General features: G+C 39.6%; 1 protein-coding gene across 4 annotated transcripts in view; it reads left to right on the forward strand.

Moving 5' to 3' along the window:
* Positions 1 to 27194, forward strand: part of AFF1 (ALF transcription elongation factor 1) — a 178905-nt gene that overhangs the window by 13193 nt on the left and 138518 nt on the right. The window lies entirely within an intron of this gene.

Genomic DNA, 27194 nt, shown 5'->3' on the forward strand with positions numbered 1-27194 from the left:
GTGATATGTAATTTTAAAATCCACTTTTCAGAGAATAAGTTTGCTCCTTTTCCTTTTTTTCAACTTAAGAACTCTCTGGTGCAGGAAATTTTTTGAAAATTTAAATTTTCTCTTTGTGAAGTCAAACCTTTTAGGCTGGCTACATATTTTCTTAAACCTAGCAATCTTTGAGTCTTTTAACTCATTTCTTTGAAATGTGGATGTTGTATTAGATCAACATCCTAATTCTGTGTTCATAATACTGGTCCCTATTGCACTGATTTGGGAAAATGTATAGTTATTCAGCCTGTGCTGAAACAAGTGTCACAATAAGTCCACCTCATTAAAAGAGCCTTGAGGGAGGGAATTCTTCATATTTGTATTTTACCCCTTTCATGTCTCTCCCTCAGACTGTGCACACACAGTTTAGTGCCTTCCTGCATATTCTAAGTGATCATTGTTGGTCGAGGGATTCTGAGGCAGTTTTAAAGAATAACTCTGACATCCAGAAAGAATTCTTAATATCACTGATTAGTTTTTATCTAAACTGTTAGCTATTCAAAAACATATTAGAGTATAAGAAGTATAAATTCGAACTTACTCAACTAGTATTTATATTGAGTAATAGAGCAGATGATGGTGCTTATAATCCTGGACCATCCTGAATACTTTCCTACTTCCTCCCCCTTTCTGTTTCATTTAGGAAATTCTTCAATTCCTGGTGGCCGTGGCGGTACTATTGTTTAATTTGGTACACTCTCCTCCCCCACCAAAGGGAAGACATGTGACCCAGACTGCAGCAATCCACATTCTGCCAGAGCCTGAGGGGAAAACTGTTGTCATTTGTCTTTCAGTTTGTTCATAAAGTTCAGTTACACACAAGTTTTAAATTTTTATGTAGTTAAATGTCTCGTCTTTTATGGATTCTGGTTTTGATTGTGCTTAGAAAGGTCTTTCCTATTCCAAGATTGTGAAGATAATGTCATGTGTTCTTTGCTGGCACTTGTATGATTTTATTTTTTTGCATTTAAATTAGAACTTGTAAGCTGATGGCCTGTGGGACAGATCTGGTCAACATATGGGTTTTGGTTGGTTGGTGCCCTCAGATAACAGAAATAATCTGCCAGTGCCTTTTACATCACAATCTATATGTCTGTCTTTTCTTGAAAAATTTAGGGTTTAACAACACTGGCCTTGCATTGCCATATAGCTATGCTCAGACAGAAATAAATAGCCACAGCTCCTTTAGACAGGACATGAGCTTTCTCATTCAGAACTCCCCAAGGGGTATGCCATCAAAGCTTTTCAATTGTGCCAAGATGTTGATTTTCCCCTCAGCCTACATACAGGTCAACCAGGACTCTCACCTAATTTCCTCCTGCAGATATCTGCTTTGTTGGTGTGCCTGAGAGAGATTTGATGTGGTGGGGGGGAAAGTTGGGAAAGCACAGATGCTTTTCGGTTCATTATAATTCCTGCACAGCTGGATTCACACATTAGGTTAGCTGCTTGGCCCTCTTAACTTGCAACCCATTTTACATCTTTGGCATTTTAGTTTTTGGATCCATCTGTAATTAATTTGACTATGAAATATATGTTGTACATTTCCATATTAATAAGAAAATTAAAGGATGGGGGATATGAGAGCCATTTTAAAAAAATTATTTTTAATTGTACATATTTGTGGGGTGCAATGTGTTGTTTCAGTACATGCATATATTGTGCAACGATTCACTTAGGGTAGATAACATATCCATCACCTAAATATTTATCTTTTCTTTTTGGTGAATATATTCTAGGTCCTTCTTTTTTAGTTATTTAGAAATACACACAGTACAGTATTATTGGCTATAGTAACCTTAAACACCAGAACTTATTCTTTCTACTTACCTGTAATTTCGCACCCAGAGAGTCATTTTTTTAAAGCAAAAATTTAAAGCAAAAGGCTAGACAATTGTTTCAACATAATTTATTAAATCATCCCCCTATAGGTCAGCCACCACACCAAAAACATAATTTATTAAATCATTGATCTTTTTCTTCACTGATTTGAATGCTGTGTCTAAATTGCATCATATTCTTGGGTCTATTGTTGAACTCTCTTCTGTTCATTGATTGTGTCTTCTGGCAATGGCAGCATACTGTTTCACTGTATCGTTGTGTGTCTTAAAATACAGGCAGATTCTTTATCATTCCTTTTCATTTTTGGAATTTTCATAGCTATTCACGTCTGATTACATCTCCTAGTGTATGAACTTTGAAGTCTATTAGTAATTTTCTAGAAAAATTATTGTTGGCATTTTTTTTTTTTGTCCTTTTTTTGTGACCGCACTCAGCCATTGAGCGCACCGGCCATCCCTATATAGGATCTGAACCCGTGGCGGGAGCGCCGCTGCACTCTCCCGAGTGAGCCACGGGGTCAGCCCCTATTGTTGGCATTTTGATTGAGGTTTCCTTGAATGCTGCATCAGTGAGGGAAATTTGACTTTTATGGAATTTTATGTGTGCGTGTGCATGCACATGCTTGTATGCACATGTGTTACGGCTGGCTGGTACGGGTATCCAAATCCATGATCTTGGTGTTATTAGGCTGTGCTCTAGCCAACTGTACTGACCGGCCAGCCCCACTTCTATAGAGTATTAAAAGAGGGTCTTCCTAAAAAAGAATGTAGATATTAGATCAGTGAAAATTTAAGGGGATGAAGAAATTTTAAACTTCAATTGTAAGATTTTTGTGGTGGTCTGATTTTTTTCAAAATGTTCTAGTTATTGACATTGTATCCAATGTAATATCCAATGGTAGAGGAATTAATTATAATAGTTAAAGAGTATTATTAGTGGCAAGATTAAAAAGATATTTTGTATTCCATTACTTGCATATGTTTTCTGTTGCTAATTATTGTTTGAATAGGTAACTGCCCTTTGTGTTAACATTCTAGCAATTACAGAGCTGTTTTTATTATTTGTTACATTTGTCTCTTCAGCTCCTCATCTCCCTGATATGAACCTTTTAATATCTAGTCCAAATGATAATCTCAGGGAAATCCTAAATAGAGTTCTATTTTTGACATATACAAATAGCTTACTTGTTTAAATATTTAATCGTGATAGGTATTTAATCTTTTAGTAGTCCAGAAAAAACATGAAATTCGTGTGGAACTGGTCCAGGACTAGGATATATTTGCAAAGGAAACAGATGTATATTGAGTATGCAGCTCTAATCACTCAAACTAAATACAGATCTGAGTGTGAACCCTTACTTTGCTCAGGGCTATCAAAAATCACAAGCACGAACACAATATTAACATAATTTGCGAAGACAATATTTGTTTTAGCTCTTATAAATAATAGGCTTGTTCTGTGATTTCCAGATATATCAGCATTAGACTATTGAATTTGAACTCACTTCTATTTTCCCTACCTTCCTTCCCCTCCTCTTTCTTTAATTCTTCCTAAAAATTGTTATTGGAGTATAACAGATTGAAAAGGGTAGACATTCAATGCATTTTCATGAAGTGAACCACATATTTGTGTAACACAGCAAGAGAGAACAGTGCCAGCACTCCAGAAGCCCCCTCCTATCAGCTACTACCTCCCTCAAAAGTTAACACTATTCTGAGGTCTTAACACCATGCATTTGTCTTGCCTGCTTTTGAGTTTTATATAAATGTAATCAAATAGTGTATACGCTTCTACATTTCCATTTAGTTTTGATGTTTGTATTTCTTCTATTTAGAAAATTTAGATATCTTTATAATACATTTTATAATACATAATCAATATTAAATATTTTAAATATTCTTTTGCCATCAAATTCTCATGATCTAAAATGGTAATATATTTATTCTTACTCTTTCTTTCACCTCCTCACTCTCTTCTACCCTCTGACTGATTAGTTCTGTGTTGGGTTACAGCAATAGCTACACTGATTGTCTGGCTAGGGCAATTGTCTTGCTAGGGCTACGGGTTTGGGCCCACAGACCCTTCAAATCCATTGTATGGACTGAGTCACAGCCTCCCCCCCCATACCAGGTTGGGTCACCGACCCCTCACATGCAGGTCCATGCTCTAGATAATTGGGAAAGATCCTGGGAGCCATTGGCAGACAACATGAGCTCAGTCCTCAGCAGTAGTAGCAGCAGCTTGCAGCAGCAATAGCAGCAGAAGCAGCAGCGGTGGTGGCCTCTCAGAGCATCCTGGGGGCACTGGCAGCAATAGCTTGCAGCAACAGCCTCCAGCAGCAATAGTGGCCTCCCCATGGCCCCACCCCCCATGCATCCTGGGGGTAGGGGGCACTGTGGATCAGAGCCACTCGTCTTTTAAGCTTAAGTCCATCATCCAGGACTCCTGGGTGCACATGTGCAGTTACATTAGACAATAACGAAGGAACACCTGGGTGTACGTGCATATTTACATCAAATGCTTGGCAAGATTCTGAACATTTGAGGGGCCCTGACCATGTTCCTTCACTTTCTCTACATTCTGCTTTGCTTTGAATTGTCCAGATTGATAACATATTTTATAATTATCTGTGTCCTTGCAAGTTTTGACTTTAAATTAACAATAAAAGTTGAAAAACCAATAAGCATTATTTATATTATTTTAATCGAGAAGCAAAATAGTGTCTAGGATTCCATGTCTCCTCCATGGGTTTAAAGTCAACCCAAGTACCACTTGAAAGTTCATATTTGTAGGGAAATTTGTAGTGTTTTCGTTTTTCCTGGAGTTTCTAATTCTTTTTCTTCTTTGTTATCAAAAGAGAACATGCCTTTTGGCAATTTCACTAACATGTCCCCTTTTCTAACCCTTTTGTATCAATTGCTTCAAATCTCTCATTTTCTTCTTGGAATCCTAAAACTAAAATTAATTTTTACAAAGTACATGGTAAATTGCATTCTTCTCAAATCGGATGCAGGTAATTGAAGCCAGAGAGTAAAGCTGGGGTACATTCTGGGAAATTTATACTTGCTTAATGGGGGGAAACATGTTAAGATAAAACATGAGAATGAAAGAAGTTTTATTTCAGGCTATACCACCAGATTGGATACTTCTTATAGGGGTGTATGGGTGGTTACTTCTTATAAATGTTTTAGGAGATCTATTGATATGCTTTTCAGTATTTGGAAAGATTTAAAGGACTGAATTTTGTGAATCTTGGATTACATTGTAATATTGTAGCCTCAGAAGCTCTCCTTCCACAGGAGAGTCTTAAATAACTAACTCTCCTAATTGAGAAGAGTCCTCAATTAGTGATGAAGCTGCAAGGTGTTAGGCACATTAACACCTATTATATGGATAGATTTTCTTTGTGTGAGTAAATCAGGGGCCAAACTTCCAGACTTACTAGAGAGATAATGGCTCTAGTCCATGTGTATTAGTTTGTCCCTTTCCATTGCTTATAACATAAATACCTGAAACTGGGTAATTTGTAAATAAACAATATTGCTGACAATTTCAGAGGCTGGGAAGCCCAAAGCCTAGGGAACACGTGTTGTGAGGGCCTTGTTGGTGGGTGGTGACAGCAACACAGGGTATCACATGATGGGCGGCTGATCAGAGAGAGCGTCTCCTTTTAAAGCCATCCGAACCATGCCATGACCATCGTTAAACCATCAAATGGATCCATCCTTTCACTATGGCATGGTCCTCACAATCTAATCACCTCTTCAAGTCCCCCCCTTTCACTGATCGTAATAGGATTTCCCACCCTCAACAGTTACAATGGGGATTAAGCTTCAGTGGGTTTGGGGGGAACATTCAATCCATAGCACCATGTTTTTCTGAAATTGGCCTGGGCATTGTAAATAATCTGCACCTGCAATTGTGAAATGGGGAAATGAGATTTCCTGTGTTTTTCAAGTGAAGTAGTTTCAGGCCTGATTTATAAGCACAATATTTCTTATATAAAACACATTGTTTTCCTTTATTTTAGAAAATAGTTGCTAACTGAAATGTGAAATTGTCATATGTAGTTTAATATGTGTCACTCAGTTTGCATTTAGAAGAGTTTACTTTCAGACTTATCCCAGCCCCGAGGAAATCTTTTTTATAATTTAGTTTTTTTCCAAAGGGACAGTTAAATTTGGGGAGGAAAAAGATTAAACTGTAGAAACATTGAGTAATTTCACCAGTAAAATTCATTTGACCTATGATTACATGTCATGGTACAGCACAGCTGAGTGTGGGATGCTGGTACCAGACAGCTTTGTTGAGACCTCTTCTCTGACACTCTTACATGGCAGATTGATAACTTTTAAAGCCTCATTAAAATGGGAATAAGGAGAATAATGCATGTAAAGTGCTTATCATAGTGCCTGGAACATTGTAAATCCTCAGCAAATTACTAATTTTACCATTCAGGTGATGATGGTAGAATGGCGGGTTTCAGGGAAGTCAGTAGCTTCCTCCATTCTACTTCAAGGAGAAAGCCTTTGTTTAGAGGCAACTCTGGGTTGAAGGGACTCCTTTGTGAGCTACTGCAGGAATAGCATTTATGGGAAAGAAAAGGATAGAGAAACAGATCTTTATTTTTATTTTATTTTTTTTTTAAAAGATGACCGGTAAGGGGATCTTAACCCTTGACTTGGTGTTGTGAGCACCACGCTCAGCCAGTGAGCAAACCGGCCATCCGTATATGGGATCCGAACCCGGGGCCTTGGTGTTATCAGCACCGTACTCTCCCGAGTGAGCCACGGGCCGGCCCGAGAAACAGATCTTTAAAAACGAGACACAGGGCCGAGCCCGTGGCGCACTGGTGAGAGTGCAACGCTGGGAGCGCAGCGACGCTCCCGCCGCTGGTTCGGATCCTATATAGGAATGGCCGGTGCGCTCACTGACTAAGTGCCGGTCACGAAAAAGACAAAAAAAACCAAAAAAATCAAAAAAAAAAAAACCGAGACACGAAGTGTATGTTTATTTGCGAGGCATATGGAAACACTTAAAGTTTTACTGTGGTCTATTTTACATTTAATATTGGCAATGGGATTGTCCTAAATCACACTGCTACATAGTATTTGCTCTTCTACAAGTGGCATAGTCATCTTTTACAACAAAAAGAGTAACTTTATTGAGGTATAATATACATGCTGTTTTAAGTATACAGTTTAACAATTTTTAGTAAATTTACTGAGTTGTGCAGCCATCACTACAACCAATTTTAGAACATTTCCATCACTCCCTAATAGATGGAACTTCTTGTTTACAGTTAATCCATTCCTACCCCCAACCCCAGATTTCCATTAATCTACTTAATACTTTTGCCTATTCTGGACATTTCCTACAAATGTGATTATACAATATATGGGTTTTTGTGACTGGTTTCTTAGCATGAGATTTTCAAGGTTCATCCATGTTGTAGAATATATTAATATTTCATTCCTCTTTATTGCCAAATACTGTTCCATGGTATGAATACACCATCTTGTATTTTACTATTTGTCAGTTGATGGATGTTTAGATTGTATCCACTTTTTTGCTATTACGAATAACTGTAGTACATATGTTTTTATTTGAGTGGATGTTTGGGAGAGGAATTGCTTGCTTGTAAGGTAGGTTTCTGATTACAGTCATCTTTAGATTATTCTAAGCTCACAAGTCAGTGTGCCCATGGGTCGGTTTTAAATTCATCTGTATGTGGCTTTTCTCTCTGCTTTCAGCTCTGAACTTTCAACTAATGCTGAGAGTTGGAGAAGAATGAATTAATACTTATTTAGTGCCTTCAGTGTAATGGATACTAGTACAGGCAGTTGGCATTATATCATTTTAGTCCAGGTGGTGGGTAAGATGGACACTGAGTTGAATTGCTTAGGATTGCATCATCCTTGTAAGAATACTAATTTTACATTATCTTGGTGTGGGGAGAACCTTTTTCTTCCTTTTTGGAGGGCTTCATTATAATAATCCTCTCTTCTGAAGCTGTAGCAATCAGCTTCCTTTGGAATCTGTGTGGAATAGAGTTAGGAAGAAGAGAATTTCAGTTCCAGTTTTTACCTGTTTTTCAGAAGTTTGGGGGACATTATTTCAGAATCCGAGTCTTATTTTTTGTACCTCATGAGAACCCCAGAAAGTAGTCAGAAGAGAAGCTTCATTGTACTGGAGCCTGTAGAAGTTCATAGCTAAATATGTGAGTTGGAATATAGGGAATGCGGGGGCAACTAGTTTGTTTTTGGTTGGGAAAAATTTTTGATTTCTACGCGAAATAACATTAAACACACAAGACACTGCAGTTTTGTTTCTGCTTTTGACTTTCATCAGATAATGTTTTTTTGTTGCCTTAAAAAGACTTGAAAACATTGGTAGAAGGTGCATTGTGTATATTTACCTAGGTAAGATGTTATTAGATATAGTTAAGATATAGTTATAGTTAAGTTACAGTTAAACTATTGAAAGCATGAAGTGATCCAAGAGTTCTTAAGGAGAAGACATAGTTTAAAGGTTAAGAAAGAAAGAAAACAAATATCTTGTGCATTGTATGAGTGGTAAAGAATTAATATTGGCCCTGACTGCCCACGGTGACCTAATTTAGGATAAACTTAAGCACAGGTCTCTATTATTCTTTCTCCTCTCTTCACTTTGTTTATTTATTTTGGCAGCTGGCTGTACAGGGATCGAACCCTGGATCTTGCTGTTATTAGCCCAGTCAGTGCTCTAACCAACTGAGCTAACCAGAAGAGAGTCTTCTTCACTTTGAATTTTTTTTTTTTTTTTTAAGTCATGGAAATATTCGGACATTCCTAGAAGTAAAGAGATTTTAAGTTAATTTTCAAATATCTTTTTCCAGACATAACATTTCTCAAGATTTGGCCACATTAAAAAAAACAAAAAACAAAAAAACTATTTTTCTCTTCTTTTTTCTTTTTCTTAAGTATTTTAAAGCAAATCCTCGACATCTATTTTTTCACTCATGTATACTTTATGTGCCTCTGTAAAAATATATGGATATTTTCCTACATATCTACCCACTGTTCTCACACCCAATAAATTAACATCTTGGATTCATATAATACCTAGCCCATATCCAAATTTTCCAGTTTGCTTTAAAATGTCTTTTAAATTGTTTACATTATGATTTAAACAAACTAAACTTCACGCACTGCATTAGGTTTTGTCTCGAGTCTTAATCTAGAGCATTTACTTATTTTGGTGGGGGGGGCATTGACTAGTTGAGAGTTGAGTTGAATGTGCGGATTTGTCTGTTTGCTTCCTATTAATGTATTTAATTGGAAGCACACTAATACATAATACCAGTGTTAAATACCTGTAGACCAGTGGTGATCAACTGGGGACAATTTTGCCACCTTCTGTCCCCTGAGGGACATTTGAGAATGTCTGGAGAGATTCTTAGTTATTATAATCTAGTGGGTAGAGGCCAAGGATGCTGCTAAATTTATAATCCTAAACATCCTACCAACACACAGGACAGCCCCCACCACAAAGAATTTTCTGGTTCTGAATGTTAATAGTGTTGAGGTTAAGAAACTATGATTCTATCCCAAAGAATGGAAGTTAACTCTAAAACTTAGTTATATTCAAGATAAGTCTTTTTGCTTAAAATAGTTTAATTGTCCACAAGTGCTGTTCTGTGTCTTGATCTGGTTGCTGGTTACGATGGTATACATATCACTTTGTGAAAGTTCCATGTGTGAGCTATACACTTTAAAAATGTATGTCAAGGGGCCGGCCGGCCCATGGCTCACTTGGGAGAGTGTGGTGCTGATAACAACAAGGCCACGGGTTCAAATCCCTATATAGGGATGGCCGGTTGGCTCACTTGGGAGAGCGTGGTGCTGACAACACCAAGTCAAGGGTTAAGATCCCTTACCAGTCATCTTAAGAAATAAATAAACAAATAAATAAATATGTATGTCATATTTATTTATTTATTTATTTAAACCCCCATACATCGTATGTCATATTTTAATTCAAAAAGTTTATTAAAAAACAAAAAATCCTTCTAGTTGAGCTGTGCACCTTCCTTCCTCTTTTTGACTACCACCTCAAATTTCTCAGATACTTCAAGAAATCTTTAAATCCTCTTTCTCTTTTAAGCTTCCTTAATACTCAGCTCCTTTTAATATGAGAGACCGGTAACATGAGGGGAAGATGGGTGCCTTTTGACCTCATTGTTGAAATGGCTGAGTGTCTGTAATGGCCAACTCAGAGTGGTAGTACGTTCTTTGCTCTGGGGAAAATCGCAGAGTTGCCCTAAGGGAGGAACACCTAAATGTTAAGTAATGTTAGGCCACTTGAGAACTTAAAGGAGAGAGAAGGTCATTCCAGATGGGATGATTTAACAGAGGAGGTTGCTTTTCTTGAACGGTGGGACTTGGGAAGAAGCATTCTGGGCAGAAAGAACCAGCAAAGGTAGGGAATGCATTATGGGTGTGCTGGGAACTTTTTCTTGAGAGATGTCTTAAAGCCAGCTTCTCTCCCCGTCTCTGATAAATAATTGGATGGAAAAGCAATGAATTTTTTTCTGACAGTTGGTTCTTCCTAGGGGCCAGGGCTTCGTTTGCAAATGAAAGGACTGCTGTTGGAGTAGTTGAAATCACAATGGGCCCTGACTCTTTTCACATCAAAGTGTAAAAGAATCTCCAGGGGTGATAAATGGGGGCTGCTGGACTCATTACTTGTAAACAAAGCTGAGGGGTGACCTCTACATTTTTTTTAATTAAAAGAAAACAGGGTTTCCTAGTGGTAAGCATGGGGCTGCTCTTCGTTTGAATTTTGACTGCTCGCACTGGAGAAGATCTTTGTTAAGGTTACAGGGGAGCAGCCACTGTTATACAGGGCTTGCCCTGATTCTTAAATACTGAAAATTGCTCTGTGTCCAAGGTGGCCCTGCAGGTGTCCTTCCTGTGTTGAGAACTGAAGTGCAGTTTGTTCAGCTGCAGTTTAGTTACAATAAAGTGGAATAGGGCAGAACTTCTGAGCCCTATCTGGTGAGAATGAGGGCTTAGCTCCCTCCTCTATTCCTTTTCCCACCCAACATCAGGACAAAAACTCCTTTACTCCCATGCAGTGTAGAGAGAGGTCAGTTTTTTTTGTTTGTTTTTTCCTGGCAGCTGTCCTGTATGGGGAGAGAGGTCAGTTTTAAAGTAAATCTTAGCACTTTGTAAAGGAGTTCCAAAGGCAAGATTGTTTTAAAGTTTATGTTTTAATTCCTTTTATTTGTGTAGTTACAGGGTTTTGCATATGATCAAAACCTTTAACCAAAACTGTAGTATTTGAACACTTTATGATGTTGAAAGCAACGCTATTAAAAATAAAAATAGTATAACATTTTATAAAATTAAGACTTTGAAATTGCTCTCTAAATTCACTCCTGCAGTTGAAGGTCTCCCTTCAGTACACGCCTCTCCTGGTCTACTCAACTCCTCATCAGGCTTTTATCTCTTGCCGTTTTTTCCCTTGGCTCCTCTGTTGCAGTCATTCTAAACCCTCACCAGATTTTAAACAACTGGAGGTCAGAGACTGCCCTTTGTAACCCGAGTGGAACTAGGAAGGCGCTGGGCATCCAAGAATTCTGATGTGTTTACTGACTTTCCAAATGTTTGGTAATCACCTTCTGAGTCTATCTTCCAAACAAGTTGTAAGACTTGAGAAAGAAAGGAGCAGAGGTCACAGCTGGATAGGAGCACAGCACTGCAGGATGGTTGGCAGAGAGAAGCCATCCTCCAACTGAGGTATTTTCAACTGTAGATAAGAGAGTATTCAAGGCCTTCCATTCTCCTTTGCTGTCGGAATGGTGAGAATGTGGGAGATACTACCAGCTAACTCTGCTTTTGTGAGCACCAACGCCACAAGAATAAAGCAGCTAATGTTTAATGAGCACAGTGACCAGACTCTGGGCTAAGCATTTGATAGGCATGCTTTTACTTCAGTCTTACAACATCCTATGGGGTTACATTTTACAGATGAAAAAGGAAAGGAAAGGTTAACTGATTCATCAGTGGCACATCAGACCCCAAGTTCTTAACCCCTGGTCCACACTGTCTCCTCTGAAGCTGGAGAATAATTTCTGAGCTCTGGTTTGAAACTCTAAGGCTTGGGCCAGAGAGCCTCTGCAGTTGACTGTTCTTTTCTGACATCTTAAATGAGCATTAGATAAAAGGTTGTTCCTGGGAAACTGTTTTAGCATGGCTGTAGTAGTCAGAGAAACTTGCATCTTTTCCAGTGAAGGAACAAAGCTGATTTCTATACGTTGATGCATAGAAGGCTTGGGGGGGTGGGGTGGATAGGGGGGTGACTAACGAGCCATATGGCAGAATAAGGATGAAAGAATTAACTTAAAAAATTAAGGGATGGGGGGGAAAAGACACAACAACCACAACAGTTCCTTGAACTTGTTAAGACAAGTGAACAGATATGATGTTGATGGGGGAGACAGGGGGAAAGGAGGAATTGGTAAAGGGACATGAAAATCAACTACATTGTATATTGATAAGTTAAAATTTAAAAAAAGGGATGGAAGTGGTGCCCATCCTAGGTTAGAATCTCCCCAGTGTGCCTCTGTCAGAGCTGTTTTCGTCCCTGCAGTGGGAGGATGTGTGCTATCTCTAAGAGCACTCTGTGGTCTGTGCAGCATTACACAGATGTCAGGTGGTAGCCCTGTTAATATATCAACCCCTCAACGGTTAGAAGTTGTAGCAGTTCTCGTTTTAGATTATCTTTCAACATCCGGCAGAGACTTTCTTTCTTCCAGTGAACACTTGATGACTGAGATATGAAATCATTCTTAAGAATGGAGGTGTTGATTTGCCAATAGAACAGAGTTCTTCATAAATGAGAGTGAAGAATGTATCTTATTTGTCTAAAGAGTATATTTAAAAATATGTGTTCCTCAATAGTTTATAAAGGACAAAGACAAAGCTGAGAGAAAAGGGAGTGAATGGAGTGAGATGGGAGGATATTTAGATAGTTCTTGAAATCAATGTGACTTTTTCTTTCTGTCCTCATGTCCTCAACCTACAGGATTGACTCTGGTGAACACTTCTTACAGGGATTCTACCACTACATTCTCACCTGGAGAAGCAGCCTAACTTAAGTTTAAAGGAAAGAGTTTGCTTTGACATCAGGGCTGGACAGTTAGCTCAGTTGGTTAGAGCACGACCTTTCAACACTGACAGTCGGGGGTTTGAAATCCCTGTTACTGGCCAGCTGCTAAAAAAAAGTGAAATCGTGTAGTCCTGGGTTTGAATTCTAGCACCACTTGCTGTGCAGTTTACTTAATCTCTCCAAACTCTCATTCACTCTCATTCCTTCATCTGTAAAATAAGAATAATACTGAAGATTAAATGTGTTTTTTTTAAAAACCTAGTAGATTGCCTGGCACTGAATTGGTGTTTAATGAACATTAAATTTTCTTAATTTTCTGTTGACTTGCCTTTGATAATTTTAGTGTTTAGGGCCTGGAGAATTTGAACTTTATGATGTTCCTAAAACACCTGAGAGGTTTAAAAGTTTGGGCTCCATTGGGCACTATAGGGGAAGCAGCCTTCCCTTGCTCTGAGGTGCAGCCCTCAAGCATCGTCAGTCACCAGGGTCTGACAAGTGTGTGTGAACTGTTCAGTTGCAATGTTCAGTTATAAGTTCCCACCAACCACGGGCTCAGGTGATCACAAGACTGATTTTTGGTTTGTTATTATGGAACTTGTATTATTAAGAGTTTGGGTAATCTAAAATGGTAGGTGACACTATGAATTGATTTCTTAATGAAATTTTTATATCAGATTTTCTCTTAAAATATTATGTTAAGATATAGTTTAGAGTATAACCAAGATAAACACGGATAACTGTGTAGAGAAAGTGGATATTTATTTAATAGTACTTCCTACCTTTTTCTTTTAAGTAAATAGAAATCATGTATTTCCTTCAGGTTAGTTTCATTTTAAATGGAAGTTCTTCTCTGTTCTCAAGGTAATCCAAGATTCATTCACTCATTCAGCAAAGACTTGTGGAGACCTTTGATGTTAAAAGTGTCTACTAGGAATGAGGCTGAGGGGATAGGGAGAGAAACTGGTGTGATGGGAGGGAATGAACTGGGGTGGAAGCAGATTAGTCTGCTAGGAGCTCATACGAGAGCATTCTAGTTACTGTGTAGAGGTATTAACATCAATTATTTTTCATCTAATGCTTTAAACTTTTTTCAAAGCTTATTAATAGTCCATTGTTGCATTTTAACATCATAGGGATCTTGTAAGTTAGGTCAAGCAGGTATTTCCATTTGAGGCTTAAAGAGGTTAAGTGGTTGGCTGATCCTGTCAACCTGGAATGAGTTTTCTCTCACTTTCCCAGCCCCCAGTCTATCAGTCTTACCCTTTCCTCAAGGTTCAGCTGAAATATCATCTTGTTTAAAACTCTAGTCATTGAAGAAATTCATTGTTCTCTTTGTGCACTTCCAACTTTGCCTTTACCTGTGTGCCAGATTTCAGTGTCATGCCTCTCTGTAACTACTCTGCAATAACGGACTCTTTAAGCATTTCTCCTTTACAGTGAACAGTGTTACATGTCAGTAGAAGGTGCTGGAGGGACATTGCTGGAGTTAAGGAGAATCTTTTCCTCATTCTGGTTGCTGCTTTTTCTTGCTCCTGCTGTACAGTCTGTAAGTGCAAGCATGTGCGCTCAGTGCGTAAGTACATAAGTAAGCACATCCAGGGGTGCTCTGCCCAGCCATGTGCCCAAAACATGCAGTCCCTTGGCAACCTTGATGCCCCTGTTTGGGCTCAGTGACCACCACACCTGGGAACTCCTGGTGCAGACCCACTGGTGCACTCCAGGCCTCGTGCCTGGCTCCCTCTGGGTGCCTATCAGCCTCTGCTTGCTTACACGCCAGAGGATTGTTTCCTGCTGCTGGGCTAGTGTAGACATGCCCCAGTGAAGTTCTCTGCCATCCAGTGGGCTGCAACTGTACCAATGAAACCACAACTCCAGTTTTGGGATGGGACCCCACCTTCAAAGTTTGCCTTTCCTTGGGTACCCTTTCTCAGCCCTTGGGTACCCTTTAGAGTTTTCTTTGCATCTTTGTAGTTATTCCACTATCATAGTTTAATATTTTTAAATGTTAATTTTCTGTTTATATTGTTGTGTGGTTTCTCCCTCCTGATTAGACCAAGATTAATACAACCTGTAGTACTTATCTGCCTCAGTCTCACACATGTAAATTGTGAACTTCTTTTATAGCAGAAGCCTGTTTAATTCTTCGGCATTATCTCTGTGCATTGCAAATAACCAGCAATTAATGAATGATTGAGTTTGCTGCTCCTGGAGGTGTTGTTGCTGTCATAGAGAGATGGAGGACTTTGATGTGGAGGATGGTTATAATGAGTATTTATTTGACCTTTCTTGGAAAAACAACCCAAAGTCCTTGCTTTATTCCTGATGGGTTAACTTGGTGTTTCTGTGAAATCCCATAACTGTTGAGACAATTACTTGTTGTTGACCCAACTGTTGAAAACTACATTTTAAGGCCTGTGTATAAGTCTTCACAATTGTGTAAACAATGACTTACTATTACCTATTTGTCTTCATTGACCTTTTAAAAACAGATTGCTTTAAAGTAAAGGCAAGCCTTATAGCCAGTGAGACCTAAAAGTTACCTGTATTTCACTTTTTAGTCTAATTTGTCAGTGTCATTTCACAGCAGCATTTTTGTCTGTTTTAGCCTGTGTGTTTGGCTTGGGTTCATATTCAATTTCTATACACACTTGCTAAGACTTTTCTCTTACCAACCCATGAGCAAATGAGAAGTGAAGGGTAAAGCCCATAGGGGGAAATTCCTCCCTTCATTTGGCATTTGAAGCCTGTATCTAGGGAAGCATTGTAGCCAAAAAAAAAAAAAACCCCAACCAACCAACCAAACACACACACACACACAAAACCCAGGAATATTGTTTATATTTTGAAGACATTTGCTCCAGGATGGGTCACAGAAGGAAATATGGATAGTTAGTATCCCTATTAGGCTAATGGGCATTTTTTTGAGTCCATAAGAGGTGTTTGGCTCAGTCAGTCTGCTGGCTGACCCTTTAGGATCTGCTGATTTTAATGCATAGGTATTTGCATAGGCCATCCCTCCTCCAGTCTTTCTCCACCATCAGTGTGTCTGTCATTGCTCAATTTTTTGCACCCCTCCCCCATTCACACCCACTCACATGACCTTTTCACACTAACTCCTTTACACACTATAGCAAGGTTTCTCTCCTTTATGAAGATAAGATGCATTAAACTTACCAGTTCAGAAAATTAAAGGATAATTATTTGTATGAAGTAAGGTATTTTTTTTTTTGTCAGAAGGACTCAGAGCTGGGATCTTTTGAATCGGGGATTGTGTTTTTTGGTATGCTGTATTCTCCCGACTTCCCCAAAGCGACAGTTTCTGTAAAAAGATAACAACTTGATAATCTGAGGAATGTGCGGCTTCTTTGGTATATATGTATAACCTAAATGGAGGTGCTGCAGTTTATTTTGCACATCAGCAAATGCTCAGCACCTACTGTGTGCAGAGTGGTTTATATTAAATTTTACACATGATGTAGTCAATCCTTCCCCCTTTCCTCTGATTTCTGGGACACATCCTGGCTCATGCACCTTACCACTCTGATCAGGCCCTCCCAATTTCTTAAAAATTTTCTTTTATCCTGATAAGAGTTTGGCATTCCTCAAATCTCTGTTCCCAACTTGCTTCCTTCTTATGCTACAGATTTTCTCTGTACAGTCTTTCACAGTGCCTTCACTACCCCCAGTGGGAGATTCCCACATCTGGATTTCTAAACCAGAACTGCTTCCAGAGTATCATCATTTCTCTTTGCATATTCCTCTTCCCCTCTAAATGGAAGTCGTTATCTCCTTATCCTAATTGTATCCCTTCCTTCCATCTGTTCTTCAAAAGAAGAAACTTGGTTGTACCAGAAGGTTTCCCATGTGTTCATTTTGCTTCTCTACTTAAAAATCTTTCAGGGCTTCTATCACCTGCAGTTTAGAGTTTCATTCACTTAGTATGGCATCTAGCCCTTCATCCCCTGGGCCTCAGCCTGTTTTTCAAGTCTCATCTCCCATCACTACTATCCTTCCACCAACGGTGGTGCCTAGCTGTACAGAAGGTCTCTCAATTCCACATACAGGTTTTTGTCTTTCAAGAGCCATGCCTTGAAATAGGCATGTGCTATTTCTCTCTTCCATTTCTGCTTCAGCCATTCATTCCTTTATCTGTAAGTGCTATCAGGGAAGTACAGGGCATTACAGGAAGATATAGGAGGGGCACCTCCATACTGCATATTTGGAGGATAATCAGGGAGAACTTCTCGGAAGAGGTGGCTAGGCAGAGAATTGATGTATGTGTAGGAGTTAAGAGAGTTGAGTGGTGGAATGGGGAAAAGAGAAATGTGTTCCAGGTAAAAGGAACCTTACTTCTGATGACTTGGGTAAAAACATCAACAAATACCACCCCTAAAACCATAGGGCCCTTTTGAGGCCCTGTGTCATTCAGTATAGCTGGAGCAGAGAGCGCCAGGTCAGGAAATGATCTAGCGAGCCATGCTAAGAAATTTGACTTTATATTTACGTGAACAGGAAGCCATCAAAGAATTTTAAAGGTTAGTGGTTTGATATGATTTTAAAAGGTTGCTTGTCAAATGGAGAATAGAGTTTAGTGGGACATAAGCAGAAGTGGAGCAACCATTTGGGGGTTATTAAGTAGTCCATGAGAGAGCTGGAGAGAACTGATACTTTTTGATAATTATAACTTTTAATAATTTCTGAGAAATAGCAAAAAAGGATTTGTTGGTAGGTTGGATGTATAAAAGAGAAGGGTTAAGAACAATTCTTAATTGCTTGGCTTTGTCGCTGGAACAGGCTGTCATCAAGATGGGCAAGACTGAGGGTGGCACAAGTTCTTTTTTTTTTTTGAGTAGTCTGGGTTTGGGATGCCTGTGAACATCCTTTCAAGTGGAGGTGTCGAGTGGGCAGTTGTTGGTTGTCTAAGTGTGGAGTTCACTGGGGAAGGTCTGGGCTTAAGATACATTTATTCAGTAGAAAATGAATCACAGTTGTGCATGAGATTTCCCGAGGGGAGTGAGAAGATGAGAAATGCCCCGGAAGAGTAAACTAAGTAGCAACTTAGTGGCAACTAGATAGCAAGAAGGCTCAAGGAGGTTAAGGAGCTGCTAAAGAAATGACAGGGAGGGCCGAGCCTGTGGCGCACTTGGTAGAGTGCTGCGCTGGGAGCGTGGCGACGCTCCCGCCGGTTCGGATCCCATATAGGAATGGCCAGTGCGCTCACTGGCTGAGTGCTGGTCACGAAAAAGACAAAAAAAAAAAAAAAAAAGAAATGACAGGGAGACCAGGAGAGTACTGTGTTGGGGGCCAAGGGAGGAGGACGGGGAAAGAAGAGGTCCAGAGCAGCGCACACTGTTAAACTACTGGTTCAGTCCCTGCTTCTGTAAAACTCCCCCGTCACCCTCAGACAGTCACAGTCCCTGCTTCTCAAAGATGCAACCCTTTTTTCATGGCATTTATTTTACTAAATTGCTTTTGTCTTTATCTTTTTGACAAGATTTTGTCATTGGACCGCTGTTTAAGAACTTTCATAGTTGTGTCTCCAAGGGCTGGCATTATACCTGGATATGGTAGATATTCAATAAATTAATAAATTAAATAATTTAAAAATGAATGAGAATTGACCTCTGCCATCAAGAAATGGTTATGCCATCTTAGTGATTTGCCTGAATTTTGTCTCTCTGGATTTAGGATGTATTTTTTAATATACTGAAATCCGCTCATAGCCCTTCGTAGAATTTCCTGCACTCACAATGCCAGAAATAAAACATTTGACTGTGCCTTGTTCGTATGTTGAGAAAAGACCTCGGGAACAAAACTCTTGTGACTTTACATAGGACACTTGCACTAAGGGAGTATGGGAAATAGCAACTCTTGTAAAAATAAGCTGGTCAGTGGGTGGTAGGTAAGCTGAGGGAAAAGATTTATGAGCAACATCCTGTTCTGGAATCACTGCTGGGACGGAAGAGGGGGAGAAACTGCTATATAAATCACGAAGGCAGCTCAGGAAATAAAGTCGGCCTTGGGAGGGTCTCTGAGGGACCCTTTATGGATATCTTTTGTGTAACACTTGGGTGAGGGAGAATCAATAGGTGCCACTCTTCTTAAGTCCATGTCGGGGCTGGTTCTGGGTTGGGATAGTCCATCTTTTGGAAGGGGAAAAAAGGAGCAGAAGATGACACAGAGAGATGGTAGAGTGGGCCCCAGAGTCGTCTATAGTTTCATGATTGCTTGCTGAATTGTGAAGAAAGAAAGAGAAGGGGCCATTCGGTAGGGAGCAAAAGATTGTGTTCATTGGTCTCAGGTCTCACGTGATACCCTCTGCTCAGAGTACCTCCTTGTTCTTTCAGTAATCTGCATCAGTTTCTGCTCAGTTCAGGATGTGTAGGTGAAATCCTACTATCTTGACAAGAAGGTGCATTTGGCCTGAGATTTTTTTCTTTTCAAATGTAGTTGAATGAGTCCATCGTTAGGGGATTGGATTCTATGTTAGGGTGTACCTACAAAATAGAAAATTAAATGGCTATTAAAAAGGATAAGATGCGCGGCGACGCTCCCAGCGGCCGCAGGTTCGGATCCTATATAGGAATGGCCGGTACACTCACTGGCTGAGTGCCGGTCACGAAAAAGAAAAAAAAAAAAAAAAAAAAAAAAAGGATAAGATGGTTCTAGGTATATAAAAATGGCATGATATAGTGTACAAGTTATGGAGTAGAATCAAAGATATCCTATTTTTATGGGTAGGAAGATAGAGCTATATCTATCTAGATAAACATGCATTAAACAGATTAAAAAAAACCAACAACCCAAAAAACAGATTTGAAAGGACATGTACCAACCCTTGCAACATTAATTTTCTTGGGAATAGAATTGTTCAGGTTGCTTAATAGGATGACTGTTATGTCTAAATTTATATACCTAAGGGTAATATTTATTTTTTTCATGATATGTTCATATTTTATAGTTAAGTTTAAGATATTAATGTGAAACCACTTCCTAAAATGTTATTTGAAAAAGTGAAGGAATGAGCCCTCATTCTGCTATTTCCTTGAGAATAAAAATGTTGCTCATTCATCTGTTTAGTCAATAAATATTTGAGTGCCTATTGTGTTCCAGGCATTTTTCTATGCAGTGAGGATACAACAACAAACCAAACAAGGTTCTGTGTTCATGGAGCCCATCTCCTAGTATATGGGTAGACAGAGTAAACATGTATTATATCAAGGTTATAAAGCAGGGTTGTTGGGGATAAAGAGTGTCAGGTATATGAGGGGAAGGTGTGCTATTTTATATACAGTCATCAGGAAAGGCATCTCTGGTAAGGTGGTAATTTGGGCAGAGACTTGAGGTAGTGAGCCAGACAGATGACTGGAGCTGGGGGTGAAGGGAACTTTGCAGGCAGAGGGAGCATGTGCAAAGGCCCTGAGGCAGTGTGTGCTTTGTGTGTTTGAGAAACAGCAGTGTGGCCAGTGAGGCTGAAGCAGAATGATGGGGGGAGAGTGGTTGGGACAAGGTTCAGGAGCTAGCAGGAGGCCGGATTGTGGAGGATCTTGTAAGCCATTGGAAAGTTGTTGGCCTGAGACTGAGAGCCACTAGAGGGTTTCAGCCAGAGGAGGAACACTATCTAAATGTTCTTTTAACACGATCATTTGGGAAGCTTTGTGGAGTTTACACTGTAGTGGGCATGGGAAAAACAGTTTAGGGGAAACTGTCCCTGCAGTGAATGGGGATTATTCTTCCCTCTCATTTCACAAACAGAGAAAGCCAAATGTTTGGTATAGGAACTAAAGTATTACAGAGCAAGGACCAGGTTTTGAGTTTTCCTTGTTGTCACTTCAGCCCTCTGTTATTCAGAGAAAGATATCCAATATGGGAATTACCATTTTCCAGCATGACATCAAAACATGTTATTTTTAATAGTTCCATCTCTGATCAATTATTGTGACTATTGTCCATAATGCTGTATAGAATGTCCAGGGGTTCTGGCCTCCATCCTCTTCTGGCATGAAGATGATCCTTCTGATCTATGATATTTTCCAGAATTCTGGGTCAGAATATGAGCTAGTGTCACTTTTTCCATGACTGGGTGAGGATGCACCAACACAGTCAGTTCTCATTTTGCCAGCGAGTATTAATTAAGCAGTAGTTTAGCTTACCTTGGACCCACCTGTTCCTTGGGTATGTACACATGTGAAGGGTACACCTGTCTCTGTTATTAGGCTGGCAAATTAAAGAGTTCACTTCATTAGAAGCTTATCAAGGGTCTGCTGTGTGCAAAGCACTGTGCTACATGAGGGGTCTTCAAAAAGTTCATGAAAGATTCATATTCTCTTTTAATTCAGTCTTTCCACAAACTTTCTGAAGTACCCTCATATTCTTTTAGAGCTTATAAAATGAGTAGCGGTACTATGTCTTTAAGGAGTTTACAGTCTATTGGGCACAACAGGCAAAAACACTGTTACAGAATTGCAAGATGATATAGAAGTAAAGGGAGATAGAGATGGATTATGAGAAGGAATATGGGAAAGACTTCATGATCGAGGTAGCACTTGAACTGGGTCTTAAAGTTTGGAGAGGAGCAGAAAAGGCATTTCATACTTAAGGGGAGAGCCAGAGTAGTGATGTGGAAGGAAATGAGTTTATTACATTTCCTTCTGTTACAGGAATGGTCATTACACCTGGAATTAAAGTGTTTTTAAGAGAAAAGGATGAGGGACTCAGTGGGTACAGTGGAAGAGAAGGATGGAAAAGTATTTGGGATCATTCCATCTAAGCCTGAACCATCTAGTGTAGTAGCCACTGGCTACTTGCAGCTATTGAGCAGTTGGAATGTGGCTTGTCAGAATTGAGATGTCCTGTCAGGGTACAATACACTCAGATCTGAAAAGCTTGGTTTGGGAAAAAATGTAAAATGTCTCATCAGTACTATAATTACAAGATGAAATGAAAACATGTTTAGGATATATTGGTTGTAAATAAAACATTAATTAATTGCATTGGTTTCTTTATTACTTATTATAGTGGCTACTCATAAATTTAAAATTACATTAGTAGCCCCCATTATTTCTATTGGTCATAGCTGATCTAGGCTAGGGTTAGCCCTAGAAGAGGGAGTGAAAGCAGGGTGAATGGGAAGAAATGAAAGGAGAGTCTCTGGGACTTAGGCAAGTGGGTGTGGGAAGGGTCAAAGATACCTCTGAGGTTTCGGACCTTGGTGTTGCAATCAACTGGAAGGAGTGAGCTACTGCACGGAGGCGTTGAAGGGTGGAGGACAATGATGACTTCATCTGGGGCCTGTTGATCACAGGTTGTACTGTAGGGAGATTAATTTGGCAGCAAGCTGTGTGGTGGATTAGCACTGGCAGAGCTGGAGGTGGAGAGACCAGTTAGGTTAGGTCTGGTGCCATCACACCTGGCTGCTGCAGCCTCTTGGAGGGGGGCAGGGTGAGTGTGTGGCTTTCACGTGGTGATTGCTTGATCCAGTTTTTGCTGAATTTTACCATGGGCTTCCCAGTTCTGCCTCAACCATTCTCGAATTTTCCCCCCTTAAATTACCATACCCTTCATGGTACAGAGAAAAGGAAATATGAAATTATGGTATGGTCAGAACTTTTTAATGCATTTATTACTTTTTATTTTTTATATTTTTGGCAGCTGTCCCGTTCAGAGGTCCAAACCCTTGACCTCAGTGTTACAACACCGTGCTCTAACCAACTGAGCTAACTGGCCAGCCCTAATGCATTACGTTTAGACTGGTAGAGCAACTTATCTTTTTCCTTGTTATTTCTGGAAGCAGATTTAATTTGGTGAAGAAAAAAGAAGCATCCAAATAACAGATTCGTTGAGCTTTATTTCCTAGAATCAGAATGGTAACTAAAAAGGTTTTTATTAGGAGGGCCCTCCTTTTTGAGAGTTAATGTTTTCACTCATTCAGCGAATACTTATTTAACATCAGCTGTGTCAGGTGATGCATTAAAATCAGATGTATCAAAAATGATCAAGAGGACCTCTTCTGTTTAACCAGGGAGATAGGCACACAGATAAATTATGAAACAGTATGATAAATGCTCTAACAGAAGAATAAATAAAGTGTTATAGGATCAAAGGAAGCAGTGAAGTGTCATGCATAAGGTCCTTCTGATGAGAACCATGGCTATTCTTCTTTTTTGGGGTGGGGGGACTCAGGGTCATACCGTCTTGCTTGAAGCACTGCTATGGCAGAATTCAACTTTTTTACTTAAATTTTGTCCTACTTTTGAGTTTGTTTAAATGCGGTGATTTATGTTAAATATATTCTTCTTGTGGCTGTTCCACCATTATCATTTTGGTTTCTATGAAGTTGCCTTCTTCTAAGTGTCTAAGTGCAATGAAGGTATTAGACAGGAAATACCATAAAAAATTGCTAACTTGTGATTTCCTGAAATGTTAATATTTCTTCTAATTAACAGTACTGTATTCATATAAAGTATTTCAAAGGCTAATGATGTGAAGTCACAGGAAAATGTTTAATTTGTACTTAAAAGAAAAAGCTGGACGTACTGTTTTGGTCATGCAAATTTAATTTAGAAAAGAACTTTGGTGACTAGCAAAAATGAGCGTCATAATACCAAGAACAAGCTGTCAGTTTGTGGTGTAGGGTATTCTGCCATTCTTTCTGGTCTCAGATTCCAGGCCCTCTTCCTTTCCTCTCTTTTATCTTGTGAGTGGTATTTACAACACCGCCTGGACTTTTGTAACAGGCTTAGGTTCTCTGTACCTCCAGTTAACTGCTGCCTCCCCCATCCCCATGTCTGCCTGAGTGATCTTTATAAAACCACAACTGTTCTAAAAACTCTCTGACAGATTGTTGCTGCCTCAGAAAGACATTGAAAATGTCTTTGCAACCTGATGTGTGCTCACCTCTTCAGTGTCCCGATTCTGTCCTGTGCACCCTGTAGTACAGCCCCAGTTTTTACTACTTCCCCCCAAAAGTCACGTCTTCCCATGCCTCTGTATTTTTGGCCATATTTGTCCCTTCCAAAACTACTTTATTTTCTTGAGAGAATCCTATTTATCCCACTTATTTGCTTTTAATTCAATAAACATTCATTGAGGTCTTCCCACTTGCTGTGTGTTGGTGCTACAAAACACATTGACAGCCTTTTTTTTCAAGGAGCTGCTAGTGTAAGGAGGCAGTTATACAAATACTTAATAATTTCTGTGTACCAAGATTAGGTGTTGAAAATACTGTGACAAATAAAACAGACAGTTATGCCTCCTGCCCCCATGAAGTATGTGTTCTAGTGGGAAAGATGGAAATCAAATTTTAAAAATGGATCTGTGAGAAGGACGATGAGTAGGGGGAAACCCCTTTGATCTGAGAAAGCAAGTAACTTGAGAGGGCAGGAAAATCAGTTTGAGACAGAGGAGGGTCAGGATTGGTTCCTCTGAGGAGGTGACATTTTGAAAAAGACATTTAAGCAAGTAATTAAAGTAGAATATGTGTTAATTATCATAGGGTAAGTGTAAGAGACTTATGAGAATAAATGTTAATGAAAAGTTATAGTACAGTTTGATAAATTCAGCGATGGGGATGGGTGTAGCAAAGAAGGGAAATAAGGTTTTCGTTGCTGTGCAGTGGAGGGGTTTGGTGAGGGGTGGCTGAAGGGCTTTCCATGCAGAAGCACAGGGGTTAGAATGATTAGGATTGCGTTCCCAGTATTCAAAGTAGTTTGGTATTACTGAAGTTTTACAGTGCAAAGGAGCCCAGAGGCAGGAAGTGAGGCTAAGTGGGTGGTTAAGAAAGGGGCTCTGGAGCCAGAACTGGGTGCACATCTCAGCCTCTGGAATGCCCATGCTTGATATCTAGGACACGTTTTTTCAACCTTTGCTTCAGTTTCCTCATCTGTAACACTGAGATGATGATAGCACCAACCTCGTCAGGTTATTTGTAAGGATTAAATAAGTTTATACTTACAAAGTTTTTGGAACAGTGTCTGGCACACAGCAAGTGCCCAGTAAATGCCTGTGGGCTTTGTATTGCATGGGAATAGCTTTGACGTATTTCAGACCCATGGTGGCTTATTTGCAGTGGAAGAACTTGATTGTGCTTCTGTCTTTCAAGTGTCATTTTAAAGTGAGTGTGTGTGAATGTAAGGGATGAGGGGGCTGGAGTCACATTTCTGTGGATTCCCTGACCTCACCCTTTTCCCTCACCCCCTGCATAATTACTTGTTCCTTCCCTGGTGTTCCCACAGCGTCTGATCTCCAAGGCACTTTCCCATTGTGTTTTATGGTTTGTGTTTCTCATGCTAGACTGAGTCTCCTCAGGGTGTTAAGGACTATGTGTTACTCATCTCTGCATCCCAGTGCCAAGAATAGTGCCTGACACTGGCACATACTGGGCACTCAATACATGTTTGAATTTATTTGAAAGGTTTACCAGGGAGTTGCCCTAACTTACAATTTAGGAGAAAGGTCCTCCCGTGGAAAAGTCTGGGCATGTTGCTATGGAAGGGTGTTTTCATTTTTTCATACACCAAATATTTATTTAGTGCCTACTGTACTGTATGTGGTGCTGTGGGGATACAAAGATGAGTCAGACATGTGCTGTGACCTGGGTTGTGTTGACTCTTTGGGTTTTAATTGTAGGTGTAAGAGAAATGGTAAATGATTGCTGATGGGTTTAATGAGAAATATGCTATGAAGTGGTTTAATTGTATTGGGGTTTTTGTTTAGATGTGTAATTACTTCCATCAAAGAATCTCAGAATTATTTTTAAAATGATGTCTCATAAGTGGTAGCTTATTTCTCATTATATTCATTTTTATATCATGACAGAATCTGTCTAGTAAATTGCACAAAGTTTCATAGTAAGCCTGCTTGTTTCTCAGACTTTAATTTCTCAGATGACTCAGGAGTAGAAGTGATCCCACCTATGTGGGGTAGGGATATATCCTTGTCCCTAGCCAGAAACCTTCATGGGCTCTTGTTACTTTTTCTTGGATTTACTCCATAATCAGTGTTGGGTATTACATGTGACTAGAGGTGCCTAGCTACATGTTTCTATTACAGCCATGTTTTTAAGCTTTTGGTTGGTCTCGCTCTGCTTTTATCACCATAATTCTCTGCACCTGTAGCTTACCCAATTTCCACCCCTCTCTTTTTAGAAATAGAAAAGGCAGGTTTGTTTTATCATGACCCCTCAAACTCTGCTCAGACCTTTTCTAAAACCCAGAAAACTTTTCCTCCTTTGGCCCAATGAAATACAGCAAACTCTTGAACAGCATGGGTTTGAATTGCGTGAGTCCACTTATACACAGATTTTTTTTTCAATAAATATATTGGAAAATTTTTGGTTAGGTATGTCGTGAGTGCATGACATGTGTAAGTAGTCTGCCTAACAGTAAGCTATTAGTAGTTAAGTACTTAAGTACTTAGCTGCTAGCACCCCCACAGGGCTGGGGCACAGTGCAGTGTGGCTACCATCTATTTGGAGGTGGGGGAAGCACCCCGCAAAGTTTTATGCAGATTTTTTTTTTTTTTTTTTTTTTTGTCGTTTTTTCGTGACCGGCACTCAGCCAGTGAGTGCACCGGTCAGTTCTATATAGGATCCGAACCCGCCGCGGGAGCGTCGCCGCGCTGCCAGCGCAGCACTCTACCAAGTGCGCCACGGGCTCGGCCCCTATGCAGATTTTTGACTGTGCAGTTGGGGATGTGTTGGTTTGGTGCCCGTAACCCATATTGTTCAAGAGTCAACTGTACTCCTCACTGAAAGTTTGCCTCAGGTGCTCTCCACTCCAGTGGTCTTCAAACTACTGGCACCGCTGGACACTTCTTCCCTGGAATTCCCGTCCTCCTTTGCTTACACCTCTGTTAGCAAACAGGGCCAGGCCCTGGTACAGCAAGACCTGCAATAAATGTGTTGAGTAGAGGAACTGATGTGAATAAAGCCTACGTGGGGATGGGAGGGTTCTTAATTTACTCAGATTCTTAAGGACTATGTTTAATAGTTCTTTTTATCTGTGTGAAAATTTTATTTGAAAACTTCTTATTCTAAAATATTTTTTAAAAATGTCTCTTTAATATGGAAAGAAACTCAGTCATGTGTAAGAGAGATGCAAATGAAAACCCAGACTATATATAATAGCAAAAGAGTGGAAATAATCCAAATATCAAGGAAT

The sequence above is a fragment of the Cynocephalus volans genome, chromosome 9 (assembly GCF_027409185.1).
Source record: "Cynocephalus volans isolate mCynVol1 chromosome 9, mCynVol1.pri, whole genome shotgun sequence".
Taxonomy (NCBI): domain Eukaryota; kingdom Metazoa; phylum Chordata; class Mammalia; order Dermoptera; family Cynocephalidae; genus Cynocephalus; species Cynocephalus volans.